This window comes from Myxocyprinus asiaticus, chromosome 26 (genome assembly GCF_019703515.2).
Source record: "Myxocyprinus asiaticus isolate MX2 ecotype Aquarium Trade chromosome 26, UBuf_Myxa_2, whole genome shotgun sequence".
NCBI classification, from domain to species: Eukaryota; Metazoa; Chordata; class Actinopteri; order Cypriniformes; family Catostomidae; genus Myxocyprinus; species Myxocyprinus asiaticus.
This window is the reverse complement of record NC_059369.1, coordinates 2,688,545-2,706,796: the sequence shown is the minus strand read 5'-3', so window position 1 is coordinate 2,706,796 and position 18,252 is coordinate 2,688,545. Positions and strand designations below refer to the sequence as shown.

The window sequence follows — 18,252 nt, the reverse complement described above, 5'->3', positions numbered from 1 at the left end:
TCAAAGAGTTTATTCAATCACTTAATTCAATCCCCAGAAACTCTTAATGGACATATAAACATGCTCTATTAATAAGCATTGAACAGTCTTAAACAACTTATTATTTTCTTTCTCTCATGACTAGATTAAACAATCCACATTTATCACAACTTCTTTCAGTTTTTTTTCCACATAAATCACATAACATTTTGAAAACTCTTTTTTTTCAGTTCTAGTTTTATCACTTGGCTTCAAACTATAAATACAGTTTGACTACAGCCTTGATAACTCTACCAGACTTAGTCATCGATGCTTAAGATGGTTTTTCCATTGGTCTGTTTTCTCTCCACTGTATCAGTGCTGATATTGCAGACTTGTTAAAAAGTCAGTAAACTACCTGTCTCGAAGGGCAACTCTTTATAGCTGCAGCCGGGTATTCTGCCGGCATGGACTGTAAGTGTCTGCGGTTTTGCCTATTCTCTCTCTTCCCATTCAAAGTGTGTACAGCATATGAGCGTGGATTGGCCATTTGTGTTGTCACCTCTACTGGACCCTTCCAGGATTATTCTTTATCCAGCTTCATCAGTGGCACCGGATTCCTTGGCACAAGTACAGGTAAGTCGTGCACACCATGTCTCCAGTAGAAATAAAAGGCATGCCGTCTCTTTCCTTCAGTTGTAGTTTGCTGGGCCGCTTTGGTCACAGATTTTGTTCCAGTGTATGTCAAGTGGTACGAATTTTCCTGCCTATTAATAAAGCAGCTGGGCTCATGCCAGTAGATGATCTGCATGTAGAGATTACTTGCTCTGGTATTCCAAATCTGGTGATTGTGGCTTTCAGTTTGTTTATCACTTGACCTGTAGTTGTTGTTAGTAGATGCAGTATCTCCAAGTAGCATGAATAGTAGTCAGACATAATCAGATACATCTGGCTTTTGAACTCGTAAATGTCTACAGCCACTCGCTGCCATGGACGTTGGTATCAAAGTCGGTTTTAGGCTATTTTCTTTCCAAATTCTTGTTCTCATGGCAAAATGTGCACAGTTCGATTCTATTTTCAATGTCCAAGGATATACCTGGCCACCAAACAGAAGCATTTGCTCATTCTCGACATTTTGTTAATCCTTGATGTCTTTCATGGATGCGTTCTAAGATTTCTGGACTCAATGGCTTTTAGAATGCAAATCCATTGGCCTAGAATTATCAGTCCCTGGCTCACTGACAAGGTTTCAATGAACAAAAGTCTCTTGCATGTTCTGAAAATCCTTGCTTTCCGAAATTAGCCACTAATTGTAGTTGCTTGTCTCATTCTGCTGCCATTTCGATCAGATTTTTATTTTGACTGTGACACAGGGAGACTGCTGATGACAGTATCAACATGACAGACTACGTCAGTCACTGTGCTGCTTTTCCTGTGACCATTTTTTGGGCTTCTCGACAGTGACAACGTATTGGTACTGTGTCAAGATACTGTGGCTGGTCCCAGGTCCATGTTGAGGTTCCTTTCAACAACTTAAACAGCGGGCCTTGCAGAATTGCCAACTTGGGAATGTATTGGCCCATGTAACTTATCATCCCTAGGATGCATTTCAGTTCACTCACATTTATGGGTGTCTGCAGCTCCACTATAGCTCTCACTTTACCCGGATCAGGCCTGATTCCTCTCTCATCAATAACCTGCCCAAGGAAGTGAAGTTCTTTTTGTACTGAGCTTGAGCCCTGCCTGCTCCACTCTCTCTAGTACGCGCTTCAGGTGTGCATCATGTTGCTCAGTATTTTTGCCATTTACAATCAGATAATCCATATAGATAGCCACCCCATCTAGATCTACCATGAGAGCACCAGTCTGTGGGTTGTGTTACCTTTTCAAACACACCGTTCTCTTCCATTTTTGGAGCTCTGCTTTGGGGAGTAGCGGCAGTGGGACTCTACGTGCAGTGTGAACCATGTAGCGTTCTACATTGTGTTTTAGGTGAATTTGAAGTTCCCTTTATAAACCCCAGCTTGCGGAAGATTGTGTGTACATGCACGTGATTTATTACCCACCTGTCTCCTCCCCAAAATAACCATAAATGGTGTGTACAAAGCCTGTTTTTACTATGCATAACCTCATCTGCATACAATTACCATATGCATATCACCATTCAGTCATGTGACTTCCGCATTTAACGGGTACAAGTAACTATGAACATAGGAGATAATACAGACTGTGCCCATAAGTTAGGCATAAATATAACCTATGCAATTTTGCTTCTCAAAAAATGTGTTAAATCGTTTTAAGGGTGTTTTTATAGAGAAGTTAAATATTGAATACTGGAGGAAAAAAAAAAAAACTAAGATTATTAAAATGATTTGTGCAGTGTTAAACTATTGTCTGTTATTATTGGATTATTAAAAGAGCTTTTTCAAAATAAAATGTGGAAGCTTGCATTTTTGTTTTATTTTAAACTGATATTTTAGATCTGAAAAACAGCTGAATGGCAAAGGTTCTTTTCATAATGTTTTTATAAGACTACAAACAGGGTTTTCATAATGATTAGGCCTACTTCTGATTCAAGTGCTTAACTACATAATTTTTTATTCTAAATATGGTGTATTAAATGAAAAGCAGTTTATAATCAGTCTGTTCAGTTCATTACTTGTTCAGCTGGGTTGCCAATTAACACACAGCAGTAAAAGAGTGCATAGGCATGGGGTAGAGCTTACTTGGTGGTACGCACATTTACATATCAAGTTTACTTTTCATAAATCCCATCGTGAGCATGAGAACCAGTGTACACAACTTTTTTGTCTGTACGCAATGTTTATACATCAGGCCCCAGGTCTCTGTATCATTGACCCCGGTTTTATTTTTTGGGTTCCCAGGTAGAATGGCTCATCCTCACTACTGGTCTCGTTTGTTACCTAATTTACAATCTTTGCATGCGTTCCCAGTGTCCCTTCATTTAGCATTTTCTGCATTCAGATCCTGACATTTTCCCCATTCTCAGTGTTGTGACTTTTCACATTTCCCTCATCTGTTGTTGCTGGTACCTCTACTACTCACTGCACCACCTCTGTGTCACGGAGCGTGAGAGACAGGACCCAAGAGCAGAGGAAACAGTTCAATTAGTTTATTAATCAACACAAAAAGTTCCTTTTTAAACAAAGCAAAGCCCAGGCAGAGAATGAGGAATCCTCCTCCAAGGGAACCAAGATCAGTCCAAGGCAAACTAGAAGGTAAAAACACTTCTAGAGACCGGCAACCAACAGACACACGAGAGAGTTCCAAACAAGACAAGAGAGCACGATTAACACTTCAGTGTAAACATTCACATCACATTGGTCACCTTGAAAACAACTCGCGACACACAATGCTCAAGACACACAATGATCCAACATCGGACATGACACATGAGGGGATTTAAATAAGCAGGGAAACAAGGGACAGGTTCCGCTCGCAGCTGACGGTTGTCATAGTTTACCATGGAAACGCTGATTCCACGTGCCAGCAGCACCTGAAACACATAAGGGCAAAACGTAAACACACTTTGACAAAAAACAGAAAGGGAATGATTATGCCATGGCCCTCGTCAGACAACAACTTAACCTGGCAAGGTGACAGGACCATGACATCACCGGAGGGCACATGGTGGCAACTCGCGCACTGCGGTAACCCACCACTGGACCCGTGCGCCCACACAAAGCATGTACATGAAACCAAGACAGACAGGGGACGATGATGTCATGATCCTCGTCAGGCAAAACCTAACCTGACAGGTTGACAGGACCATGACATCACCGGAGAGCGCATGGCGGTAGCAAGCGCATGGCGGTCCCAAACAACCACACCCATGCACTCACACAAAGTGGGTACACAAAACACTGAGGCAGGCCGATACTGCCACAGTCCCGTCAGGCACTCTGTCGTTCTTCTCTCTCAGTGGTCTCCTCTCATCCCGGTTCCTTCTCCTTTCAGATCGCCTGTTTGAGTCCTCCTGGACGCTGCCTGCTGAACCCTCCTCCTGCTGGGTAACCTGCTTGGTGATCTCCTCTGCCTGCCTTTACCATATGTGCCACTGACTCTAAGGTCAGATCAGTCATGATTTGTAATTTCCTTGACAACTCTTTGTCTCTGATTCCAACCATGAGTTTATCTTGGATGTTTTCTGCTTTCCGTGCACCTAATTCACAGTTATCTGCTAACTCATATAGGGCACAAATGAACATTTCAGCTTTATCATCCTTTTTTTTTTTACTCATTGGTAGAAGCACACACTCCTAAGCTTCGTCACTATGTTTTCTCCTGGCCTTTTCTTGATATGAATTAGATATGTGAGTGAAATTATATGTTTTGTATTCTACTCGCGACTAGCAAATGGCACAATGTTTGACAGTATGTGTACTGTAAATAATCATATTTCATAAGTGGAAACGGAACACTTCTAATTTGTCATAATTAGTTGGTTATTGCCTATATGCATTGTAAAGTCTTTAAAACAACACCCATTTTGTGTTATTCAGGTGAGTAGTAATGAATTAATTTGATGATTTATTTTTCAGCATGGAAAATCAAATGTATGCCAAAATATTTATGTATTTATGTATTATTTTTTAAGTGACTCAAGTGCAAGCGTACAGTAATTTCCTCATTTATTTTCAATATGTACAATAAATATGTACCTATCTTTTAACATAATTTGAACTAATTTTTGATGCTACAATAATTTAATAAATATTTTTGAATCCAGAAATTGCATTGCTTGCATTGCTTTTGTTAATTTATTAAAAATATAGTTAGCATTTTGGTTGTGTACTCGCAGTATGACGTAGACACACCAAAGCAGAACTATAAATGCAAACCAATGCGTTGGCGATTACACGGAGCGTACGCCATAGGTTTGACTCAGAAGTATAAATCAGCTTTAAGAAGTCTCTCACTCAAAGGCTTTGTAAGCTCAGAACTTCTTTAATGAACCAACAGCATCTTACATGTGGTGTTTTCTTACAGACTTACTTTTAGACTGCTCCTTCTTCTTACGTCATCTTATATTGCTTTACCATTAGCTGTATTAGTCTGTCACTCAGTATACCTCTTATCCTAAGACATATAACAGGTATGACTTAAAAAAACATTATATATTCAGATTAAAATGATATAAGAGGAAGGAGAAGTCTATTTAGTTTTATTATAAAGGCAGTTTTATTACAGGTTTTAAATGTTTAGGCTGCTCGTTTTTTTTTTCCATAACAAAATGCTACAGTTTGTTTTATAGAAACCTAGTTACTACATTGACCTACCATGGTCAAACCTGTGATAATTCTTACAAATGAAAAAAGGAAAATCATGGGCTTTAAAGTCGGGACTTCTTTGAATTATGGGCCAAGCTATCAGTTTTTCCACCTGTAGAAAATCTGTATTATTCTAATGCTCTTGTAGGGGAAAAATCTGGTTTTGTTTTCCTTCAGATATTCATATTCTCTTCATATAAGAGATGACTTAAACTAACATTTGAAACATAAAAAAATCCAATATTTCCATTAGAAACTCAGTCCCATCTCCAAATGACATGATCAAACATTCTAATTTCATTCATTTATTGTGTAGTTATTTCTATGAAATCATTAAGTTATTTAAAAAAAACTTTTCAAACTAATGTTTGTTTTTTAGTGTCTCTTATTGAATGTGTAATCATGCTTATGTTCACGTTTATTAATAATGATAACTTTTGATATATATATATATATATATATATATTGTTAAAATATATCTAATATTGCTCTATAGATAGGGGGCCTAGAGCGCAAAGTTGTCAGGGGGCCCAAAAATCCTAACGGCACCCCAGCTGTGATCTGAACATCAAGTTCTGTACTATGATGATCATGAATTTCAAGGTAACAGGTGAAGGCTTTGTGACTTTAGTCTTTTATAAAGAAATGGGGCTGAATTAGGCAATGCATCAAATAGACAAGTTGATGTGTTTAGTTGCAACAATTGGAGCTATATCAACAGGTGCAGAGAAAAGCTTCTTGTGCTTAAAAAAGTGAAGTCGTACACCCGCAACACAATGGGCTTAAAGTCTTGCTCTGCTGGTCATTTAGAAGAAAATATTCAAACAGCTGGAGAAGAAACCATGCTGGTATGACAAATTGACCATTTCCTGCAAATAAATATGAGACTTCACATTTAAGTAGCCTTACTAGAGCTACAATGTCATTGTAGGCAAGATTCAGGTTCAAACTCTGAAATCCATTTTGTAAAACTGTAACATAAATTAATAAAGATATAGTGAAGGTATTGTCTCTTACAAAGTTATGGATTCATTACTGTAATATTCTGAGGGTGATGAGACGAGAAGTGCAGATCAAAGTGCAGCCTTTTGATAAAGAAACTCAAAATACTTCAGAACGTATTCAGACCCCTTAATTTCTTTCACATTTTATGTTTCAGTATTTTGCTAAAATGCTTTAAATTATTTTTTTTTCACATCAATCTACACTCCATATCCCATAATTACAAAGCATTTTTTTTTATAACTTTGCAAATTTATTAAAAAGAAAACTGAATTATCACATTAACGTAAGTATTCAGACCCTTAAAGGTGCTATATGTAAAATTGACAACAAGTATTTGAAATGGGTACTGCAGTCCAAATTCAAATATTGGAGAGTTGTCTGCCCCGCCCCAGACTCAAAGCTCATGCGGGTTGCCAGAATGTTGACACGCAAATTAGCCAGCTCAGCATCCGTTTTAAAGGATTTCTGGGCTTTAAGCTGTCTCCATCTTCCAAAGGCATCTCCAATATGTATCCTTGTTTTACTACGCCTCTGGTCATGGTGGTTTTTAGACGGATGGCAAGGCTTTTTAGGTCAGGTGGAATCTGTTATCTCTGATCCAGTTAGTTTGCTGGCTTCCATGGCTGCAGCACACAGTGTTGTTTGCCTGCAAACTTGTTCAAATCTGGCAACCCAGTGGTGTCGAAATACTATTGGTGAGTGGGCGGTCGGCGGGATCACACAGGCCAAAACATAAACAGAAATTCCGGCCCGGAATGGAAACTTCAAAGTAGAATATATTGACTGTAGCATTGTTATCGGAAAAGCCAGTATTTCAACTTAGCATGTTTCCTAATTCTCTAATGACATATTATGGTCATTTTATGATTTAGTACAGTAAAAATATTACATCGATTACAGCCTCAAGTCATTTTGGGTATTGATTTGGGGATTTTCTACCATTCTTTTCTGCAGATCTGGTCAAGCTCTGTCAGGTTGGATGAGGACCATCAGTGGACAGCCATTTTCAGGTCTCTCCAGAGATGTTTGATTGGGTTCAAGGTCGGGCTCTGGCTGGGCCACTCAAGGACATTCAAAGAGTTGTCCCTAAGCTTGCTTGGCTGTGTGCTTAAGGTCATTGTCCTGTTGGAAGGTGAATCTTCAGCCCAGTCTGAGGTCCTGAGCACTCTAGACCAGGTTTTCATTAAGGATATCTCCTGTATTTTGCCGCATCCAGCTTTCCTTCAACCCTGACCAGTCCCTGCCGCTGAAAACCCCCCTACAGCATGATGCTACCACCACCATGCTTCAGCCTTGGGATTGTATTGCGTAGGTGATGAGTGGTGCCTGGTTTCCTCCAGACACGATGCTTGGAATTGAGGCCAAACAGTTCAATCTTCATTTCATCAGACCAGAGAATCTTGTTTCTATCAGGAAGACTCGCAGACTTGAGTGAAATTTAAGATGACATCAAATAAATGAATATGAAACAGAAATGTAATGTCTCACTTTGGCGTAAGCCCCGTCTGGCAGTCCGAAGAAGTTGTACTCGGAACAGTCATATCCTGCCAGAGATAGGAGGCAGGAGTGAGGATCCTAACCCCATGCAGGACGGGACTCAACTGGTGGTGGTGGGGTGGTGGAGGTTGCCGTGTTAGCACACTGAAACAGCAATGTGATAGATTGTGAGCAGATTTATAAAGCATTGGCTTACATGTGATTGGCTAGGAGTTACCTAGCTAATGGTGCAATGATATACAGCTGCTAGTCTTCCCGCTAGAACTACGCTGCACTTATATTTCTCACAGTCTGAGAGTCCTTTAGGTGCTTTTTTGCTAATTTCAAGCAGTCTTTCATGTATCTTCCACTGATAGCCCATAAAGCTCAGATCTGTGGAGTGTTGCAGTGATGGTTGTCCTTCTATAAGTTTCTCTCAACTTCATGATCTCTGGAGCTCAACCAGAGTGACCATCGGATTCTAGGTCACCCCTCTTACCAAGGCCCTTCACCCCCAATTGCTCAGTTTGGCCAGATGGCCAGCTCTAGGAAGAGTCTTAAGAATTATTAAGAATTTAAGAATTATAGAGGCCACTGTGCTCTTGGGAACCTTCAGTGCAGCTGGACTTTTCTGTAGCCTTCCCCAGATCTGTGGATCAAAACAATCCTGTCTCTGAGTTCCTTTGACCTCATGGCTTGGTTTTTGCTCTGATATGCATTTTCAGCTGTGCAACTTTATATAGACAGGTGTGTGCCTTTCCAAATCATGTCCAATGAATTGAATTTGCCACAGGTGGACTCCAATCAAAGTGTAGAAACATCTCAAAGATCCAGAGAAATGGGATGCACCTGAGCTAAATTTCAAGTTTCATAGCAAAGGGTCTGAATACTTATGTCAATATGATATTTCAGTTTTTTCTTTTCAATAAATTTGCTGTTATAAAAAATATTTGATTTCTTTGTCATTATGGGGTATAGAGTGTAGATTGATGTGAAAAAAAATAATTTAAAGCATTTTAGCATAAGTCTTCAACAACAAAATGTGAAAAAAATAAAGGGGTCTGAATACTTTCTGAATGCACTGTAAAACAAGAGACAAGAGAAGAACAATAAACATACATGGTGACCTCTAGTGGTCACCAGGGAATACCTTACAGAGCACCCCCCTCCCTTTAAGGAGCAGCTCCTGATGCTCCTAAATACATATAAATGAGGAAAAAATCATAAGGAGTAGAAGACTATGGGGGGGGGGGGTGTTGGCTGGCAGTCTAGGAGAGCACAGGAATGGCCCCCGTGGCCGAGAGTTCTGGTAGCGGCAGGGGAACAACCTCCGTGGCCGAGAGCACTGGCAGCAGAAGAGGAACGGCCTCAGTGGCCAAGAGCAGTAGAAGCGGCAAGGGGAACAGCCTCTGTGGCTCTGTGGCCACAAGTGATGGCAGCAGCAAGGGAACGGCCTCCATGGACGAGAGCTCTGGCAGCGGTAGAGGAGCGTCTCAGTGGCTGAGAGCAGTGGGAGTGGCCTCCGTGGATGAGAGCACTGGCAGTGGCAAGGGAATGCCTCAGTGGCCAAGAAAACTGGCATCTGTGGTGTAGGGGGTAGGGTCTTCTGGTCTTCCAAGGCTAAGACCACCGAGGTTAAGATACCCAAAGCTGGGACCACCGAGTTTGAGACCACTGGGTCCACTGAAGCTGGGACCTCTGACATTGAGACCACCGGGACCACTGAAGCTGGGACCACCAGGGTTGAGACCACCGGTACTACCATAGTTGGGACCACCGAGGTAGAGGCCACCAAAGCTGGGACCATTGAGGTTGAGACCACTGGGACCATCAAAGCTAGGACATCCAAGTTTGAGACCACCGAGACCACCGAAGCTGGGAGCACAGAGGTTGAGACCACCGGGACTACCGTAGTTGGGACCATCGAGGTAGAGGCCACTGAAGCTGGGACCACCGAGGTTGGGACCTTTCTCCACCTTCTAAGACTCCTCTTAGAGCCCATTGTCTCAGGTTTGGGAGTGCTGGATGCCGCGGGGGGGGGGGGGGGGGTTGTACTGTCAAACCCCACAGTGTAGAGGGAAAGCATGATCGTCAGGGCATAATCATAATTCTACCAAGGAGTGTTCACACTTGCCTTCAGGCAGGACTTCACAGGCTCATTGAGTCCAAAATGGTAGATGTTCTTGAATGCAACATCTCCCCATTTGAGGGCATGGGTGAGCTTGCAGATCTGCTCTGTATATTGCTCGATAGTATTGCTTCCTTTCTTTAGAGAGAGCAGTTCCATAGCTGCTAGATCCATAAGGTTTTGCTCAGTTGTTCTGTAATGTTCTGTGAATGATGAGACAAGAAGTGTGAACCTAAGTGCAGCTTTTTAATAAAGAATCTCAAAACATAACCATAAACAAGTATCACTAGGAACAAGGAATCAAAATAAACAAGAATACAAACATTACAGCCTTGCAAGGAAAACAACTGACAAAGAACACAGGAAAACCAAGGGATAAATACACAAAGGCAAATGAGAAAACGAGGAACACCTGGAACTAATAACCACAGGAACCAATGAACAAAGACAATGAAAAGAACTACAAAACCCATAATAAACCACAAGACAAGCGAAGAAAAATAAATATACATGGTGACCTCTAGTGGTTCCCAGGGAGAATCTTACAATTGCACACAGTACAATACTCAAAACACTGTGTAAAATGTAGTAGACTTAAACAATGTATTCAAATTACGTTTACACAACACAGAGTATGGCTATGTGAAGATGTATTAAGCATTGTTAATCTAGCATCAAGATTTTACTCCTCAAATACTCAAATTGTAAGCTCAACATGTAATTGGTAAACACTTCTCAAAACGTAATCATCATTACGCAAAATTCACATAACATCATATAATCACATGAATTAAGCATTCCAACTTAATGAAATATGCAAACAGATTATGCTTTGTCAATGGCAAAAACAAGCAGGACGTGGTTACACATCTGAGGCCTTCCACAATAGAGCTGTTCAGGCATGATGTAAATTTTTAGGCAAACCCGGAAGTCTTATTCGCTTTGAGTTCCTTCGGGATTTTATTATGGGGTTTAATAATGGGAGTTTTGGAATTGTGAGTAAAATAAGGTCTGTGGTAAACATTACATGACGATACGTGGACGTTTTGTTCTATAACATATATTACACACTTTCATACCTCAGATGTGAATTCTGAAGCCGGCATGTGATTTTTTAAAAAAGTATGCAATTCAATACAGCTTCAAAATTCATGTTTGAGGTATGAAAGTGTGTAATATATGTTGCAGAAATAAACGTCCACGTATTGTCAAGTAATGTTTACCTCAGACCTTATTTTACTATAAATCCAAAAATCCCATTATAAAACCCCATAGGAAAATCCCGACGGAACCCATGGCGAATTCTCTTCCGGGTTTGTGGACTACAAACTGAACAGCTCTTATGTAGTCTGACAAACAAAATGGTTACTACATTCATCAATGTGGTAGAATTCTTAAAGTGGCCACTAGATATCAGTATTGACCAAGTAAACTATGATGTAGGTAGGGCCAGAATAGTAGCTGACTTCTTTGACATGCTACTATGACAGAAAAGGTCACCCGGAAAACATCTTTGTCAATTCCTCAGCTGACGTCCTTTCATCACCTATTTGTTAGCGCATAGTGTCATGTATACTTGAACAGAGAAATGAAGACTGTAGCTCAAAAATGCAAAAACTCGCGATAGTTCGATTATCACTGCCTATGTAAACATACTCAGTTTAAGTCAACAGGGTTCAAAACTTTCAAGCTCTGAAAAGGACATACATGCTTAAGAGAAGTTTGTTTATGCATCCTTGTGCATGCATAAAGCGTGAGTAGCCAACTCATGAATGAGCTTCTGTCATGAACATGCATAGGAGAGTTAGGAGGAAATTAAGCTTTTTGGTTAAAGAGGACTACATTTTTGTTGTATGGATTACTTTTTTTTTGCTGCCTTTCTTGCCTTTTCAAACTTGAAAGTTTTGGACTCCATTGACTTGCATTGTTTGGACAAAAACAGCTGAGATATTCTTTAAAAAAAAATGTGTGTTCCGCAGAAGACAGAATGTTCGGAGGGACTATTTGCACTAGGTGTGAATAGCACCTGCCCCACAGCATGGCTATTTACACTCCAAGACTGATGGAAACACAGAAATTTATGACAAACTGCCCCAATATTTTTGCTGCAGTAGCGTGGGGGCTAACAATGGTGTGAATGTGATAAAATAAATAAACACAATAAAAACGCTGCAGTGATGCCCCTATACTGTGCAAAATAAATCTGAAACTATTTGCATTTAGTGCAAATAACATGCTTTTAGTTGCTATTTATTATAATAGTAAATCTACAGTTATAGTTAGAATCCATAGTTTTTTGTACTAAGTGCAAATAGTCTCTGCCAACAATGCAATACGATATTGAGAAGTCATGCAGGTGAGTAAATGATGAGAGTATTACCATTTTAGGGTAAACATTTAGGGTGATTTTATACTTGATTGTATATAAGTGCAAATAGTCTCTGCCAACAATGCCAGGGTTAGGAGGGTTACTTTTGAAATGTATTCCACTACATATTACAGAATACTTGCTGTAAAATGTAATTTGTAACGTATTTCGTTAGACTACTCAAGGTCAGTAAAATATTCTAAATACTTTGGATTACTTCTTCAGCACTGGTAGATTTTTTCACTTGTTTTGACTATAAAAACTCTGCCAGTACTGTAAGACAAAATACACATGTTAAAAATACATTCTCTGAAAAACCTAAATATCATATGCAGTGTTGTTTCTAAAACAAGATCAATCAAATTGATCTTATTTTAAGGATTTTTAGATATTTTTACAGGAAAATAATACAAAAATTATTATCAAGAATACGATTTTTGCCCTAATATCAAAGGTTTTACTAGAAAAAAATAAATTATGATCCAACGTGTATTTTCTTGATAAAAAATATGATCGTGCCTGGTAACGTGCATGCAAAATGGCTAGAAATAGCATTTTAGCTTAGCATAAAGCTGACAATTTACACAAGATTTATTTCTATTTCTTCTGCTCCAAACTTACTTCAAACTTACTTCTCTGTCTGCTCGTATGAATGTAACACATCATAAGAAAGTGTTTCACCGCTGTTCAAATGCACTTTGGATCACATCATTTATATTTATCAATTTTTCCATCTGAAAAATTAGAGTATCTTAAGCCTTCCCCCACAAATGACAACCAAGCATATCTAACATACTTTGAACTGCTGAGCACAACTTTCTATAAAGCTATACAAAAAAAGACAACAATACTGGCCTAAAAAATAATTGTGAGTTTCAAAAATGTTCTTTTTCATTGTAATGTGTTCGTTCAGCGGGTAAAACCAATTATATGCCCCTTCACAGCCAGCACTCGCATGATATTGGCTCATGCTAAAGTCAGTTTTTAAAAGTGACACAAATGGAATTTGCATGTCTACAAATGTTCGAAGATACTCTAAAATTTGAGTTTAAACACAATAACCATTTTTCACTATAAATGCTAAGTATTATTTCCCTATATTTTGTCAACTGCTGGGCTTGACTTTTCCCAAGACATAGAAAAAATTCAAGAAAATCCTAATAATATCTTACAGTCTGCACCAAATCATAACATTTCCACTCATAATTCATGTAATTTTAACTGTATGGTCTTCAGTCATTTTTACACATTCATAAATTTGGGATTGTTTTGTGCATACCTTTAAACTTGCCTTAGTCTTTCAACCTTTTGCAACATGGGCCCCCTCCAGGTCTCTCCAATCATATGTCATGCCCGATACACACTGAAGCCTATTTGAAGTCAATAAAAAAAATTCAAGGATTAGATCCTGTTGAGAACCACTGCCTTAGTGCATTTCACCCCTTTCTCTCCTTGTTGAATGCGGTTGACTCACATGCCAAACTGAATAAACAACATGCCTCTTCTTGTTCAGTCGGTCAGCAGATCCTCATACATGAACGAGATGACTGAGTCATTCATTTTGTTCACGAATGAGTGTACCAGTACATTCAGTTCTTTCATGAAATGAGAATTGTATTAGGAAAAATAAATGCTTGTAATATTAATATTTTTTCATTTGCATGTGAAAATAATGAGTGAAAAATTTGCGGAAAGTTTGCAAAAAGTTTGCCAGAACTCTCGATTTTTGTAAGGGAACAACCGGAAGTAGAGGGGGAAGATTTTAAAACAATCAATACGCTAATCAGGAACCACAACAAAAACAAACAACTGTGGTAAGTCATGGCACCAGCACTGAGGGATTTACATGTGATAAATGTAAGGAATTAGTAGAAGATGAATGAGTTAGAGACACACATCCAAACGCAAGTGGAGTTCAGTGAGAAAGAGAAGCCAGAGCGCCTAACATCAGATCAAATTTACAAGTGTTGTCTAATGGTAAATGTAGATTTTTTTTATTAATTTTTACGTAGAAGATTATTATTCACATCAGCACTAATGATGTCTGGCTTCACCAGTCGCCACATCATACAGAGAATGTGTCTGTTACCCAAACTACCAAACACAAAACCCTCATTAATCATTTAGAAAACAAATATTGATGTTAAAAAAAAAAAAAAAACTTGTAAACATTAGATTGCTTTCATCCAAAGCATCAATTGTAAATTAAATCATTACACATCACAGTTTGCATTGGCTTTGGTTGACTTAAACATGGCTTTTGAATATATTAGTATAAATGAGTCTACTCCCCCAGGTTATTGTTATAAACATGAACCTTGCCTGAAGGGTCAAGGAGGAAGTGTTGTTACAGTTTCAGTGATGTTCTTGGTGTTACTCAGAAGTCAGGACACAAGTTTAACTTGAAGTGATCGTGCTTAATTTGAAATGGTCTGATATAAATTAAAAATTTCTGTCATCTTTTGTTCTTGTTACAATATATAGACCACCCGGGCCATATTCTTATTTTCTTAGAGAATTTGCTGATTTTCTTTCAGATCTTCTGTGGATAGAGCTTTAATTGTTGGTGACTTCAACATTCACGTAGATAAATAGATAATGAAAATTATACACTAGGTTTTTGCATATATCAATGTTTTCAATTGTGTTTGTGTCAGACAAAATGTGACAGGACTAACTTATGGCCGTAATCATTCGCTAGACTTAATTCTGTCATATGCAGTTGATGTTGATAATATAGTAGTTCTGATGCAGAGCGATGATATCTCAGATCATTACCTCGTCTATTGTATGTTGCACTTAGCTAAGGTCACTCAATATACACCACATTATCAATCAGGTAGAAGTATTCTTTCAACCACTAAAGACAGCTTCACTAATAATCTTCCAGATCTGTCTCAAATACTCAGTATGCCAGAAAGTTCAGAAGAACTTGATGCAGTCACAGAAAATATGGATACTGTCCTCTCTAGTACTCTGGATAGTATCGCTGCCCTTCAATTAAAGAAAGTTAAAGAAAAAAGCCCCGCACTATTGTTTAGTGATCACACTCATGCTCTAAAGAGCGCAGCTCAGAAAATGGAGCACAAGTGGGAGATTACAAAATGATGTTTCATGGTGCAAGGAAGGATAGTGTCTCTAGCTACAAACAGGCTCTAAAAGCTGCCAGGTCTGCATATTTTAGCAAACTCATAGAAAAGAACCACAACACTCCTAGGTATTTGTTCAGTACCATGGCCAAATTGACAAGGAACAAACATACGACTGAACCAGATATTCCCTCACAGCACAGTAGTAATAGGTTCATGAATTGCTTTACTGATAAAATTGAAACTATCATAAACAAAGCTAGAATTATGCAACCATCTGCCATGACACCTCAGAAGACAGTGTCTCACAGTATTCCCTACAAGCAATTTCAGTCCTTTGCTGTTATAGGTCAGTAAGAGCTAACAATACTGGTTAAAGACCCCCATACCTACTGAGATCCTAAAAGAGGTGTTCCTTTAATTTCAGATTGGGAATACGTGGAATTAGTTTTCACTGTTATGCCGACGATACCCAATTATATATTTCCCCAAAACCCCATGAAATTTCCCAATTCTCCAAGTTAGCAGTATAAAAGATTGGATGGCTAGAAATTTCCTTCATCTTAATTCTGACAAAATAAAAAATATTTTAATTATTGGACCAAAATCCTCTAAAAATAAGACATCAGAATATAATTTGACTCTCAATGGATGTACTGTTATGTCATCTTCTACAGTACAATAAAAAATTGGGTGTTATATTTGATATCAATCTGTCCTTTGAAAATCACATTTTCAATGTTTATAGAACAGCATTCTTTTACCTCAGAAATATTGCTAAATTACGACACATGCTCAATGTTTCTGATGCCAAAAAACTAATTCATGCGTTCATGCGTTCAAGGCTAGATTATTATAATGTATTACTGGGAGGATGTCCTGCAGTTTCGATAAATAAACTTCAATTGGTTCAAAATTCAGCAGCTAGAGTGCTGACTAGATCCAAGAAATATTGTCATATCAGACCCATTTTATTGTCACTACATTGGCTACCTGTTAAATTTTGTATACATTTTAAAATGTTGTTAAATACTTATAAAGCTTTGAATGGTCTAGCTCCTCAGTACTTTAGTGACCTTCTATCATGCTTTAATCCCTCACATTCACAACGATCGCAAAACTCTGGCCTGTTAATAATACCTAGAATATCAAAACCCACTAAAGGAGGTCGATCCTTTTTCTATTTGGCTCCTAAACTATGGAGTCGTTTTCCTAACATTGTTTGGGACTCAGACACACTCTCTCAGTTTAAATTGAAATTAAAGTCTCATCTCTTCAGCCAGGCATACACCTAATTGATCCCTCAAATCTGAATTTATCCCTCAGTTGCCGGAACTGGAAACACATATTCTATAACTCTGCTTTAAAGTGCAGAATGGCAACTATGCTAATATTATTCTATTTGTTTTCCTGTCTTATCTTTGGTATATCTTTGGTTTTCCTGTCTTATCTCTGCCAGATCCAGCTCTGGTCCTGCCCGATGTTCCACTCCCATCGATATGTGTCGGTAGATGATGACTACTAAGTGCAGCCTATGCCTGCCAAACATTACTTCAATCGACTACGATGGGCTTCACAGAGGATGATCTGCTGCCAAGTCCAATCCATAAGAAATGGGATACTTCACTGGTCACTGCCTGAACCCTGGACTTAGGATGTACTTCACAATAATTAACAGCCATAAGCTTCCAGCTGGACTGTGATGCACCTCACTGACCTCTGCCTGCATCATCATGGTCATAGTATGAACTACACTGTCTTAAAATGGAATACATAGCAGGCCCTGTCTAGAAACGTAACATTAGGGCACACGTGTCTTCCGTCAATGGAGGGTGTGCGCTTGACTTTTGTTCCAGCGCATTTCATTAGGGTTAGCGCCATGACGATGCAATTCGACCCTTTGCTTCTTTGCACTTGAGGGGTGGGGGGGGGCATAGGTATAATTTAGGGAGGGGGCAAAGCCCTCCCCAGCACACCCCTATATCCCGCCCTGATACATAGATAATAAATGAATGCAAACTAAAGCCTTTATCAGCCAAATACCAAAGGACATTGCATCTATATGTGCACTTCCACAGTTAATTCAAGATTAACTTTAAAGACATTTAGTCATTAATTGTACAGTTTATACAAAATCCATTCGTATAAACATTGGCAACCAACAACATTTAAGCCATATTATTACAATTATATATTACAATCACATTATTCAATTAAAACACATGTGATGTCTTAATGTCATAAACAACTTATTTTTCTGTTAGAGCATGGTTTTCTGTAAAGCTGCTTTGAAACAATGTGTGTTGTGAAAAGCTCCATAAAAATAAAAATGACTTGAATTGATTTGACTTGTTGACTTGAAGAATGAAGAAGGACTTCGTCATGTATAAGAGCCTTTAGTAGATGATGCTGTTCGACCAGCGAGATCTTTATGATGGTACTTGGTGACTGAGGAAGTTTTGCTGTTTAAGCTAGAGCCTGGTGGAAACACCAGCATGCCATACTGGGGAACAGAATCTAAAAAACAACAAATACTGGTTAGCAGCTATACTAGACTGCCATCAAGAAAATAATGAAAGTAGGAATTTTTAACAAAAGATGCTTTTAGCTAGTATCATATGGTATTGTCATGATAAGGTTCTTCAATAAAAGTACTGTAGTATTTAAACCACACCACAACAAGGTTCTCCCTTTACCCAAGTGATTCAACATTCCATCCTTATTAACAAGTTTGGCTAGCTAATGGGCTGTGTAATTTGGTAGACAGGGCTGGGAAGGTGCACATGTGGGCAGCAGGTCTATGGCCGCGGCTTGTGGGTACACCACCCATCTCACTACAAACATACGTCTGGTCTACCAACTTGTGAACCTTCCATCCGGCCACTTCCCATGCCCATGGCTAATGCTGCGAAGCCTGTGCTTAATGCTATATAACAA

The 18,252-nt window shown here is 38.9% G+C and overlaps 1 long non-coding RNA gene across 1 annotated transcript; it reads left to right on the top strand.

The window, feature by feature from the left end:
• Positions 1 to 436: 436 nt before the first annotated feature.
• LOC127416674 (uncharacterized) lies at positions 437 to 17,246 on the top strand. Its single transcript, XR_007893158.1, has 3 exons — positions 437 to 594; positions 3,937 to 4,047; positions 16,775 to 17,246. It is a non-coding gene; the product is annotated as an uncharacterized LOC127416674 (long non-coding RNA).
• The last annotated feature ends 1,006 nt before the right edge of the window (positions 17,247 to 18,252 follow it).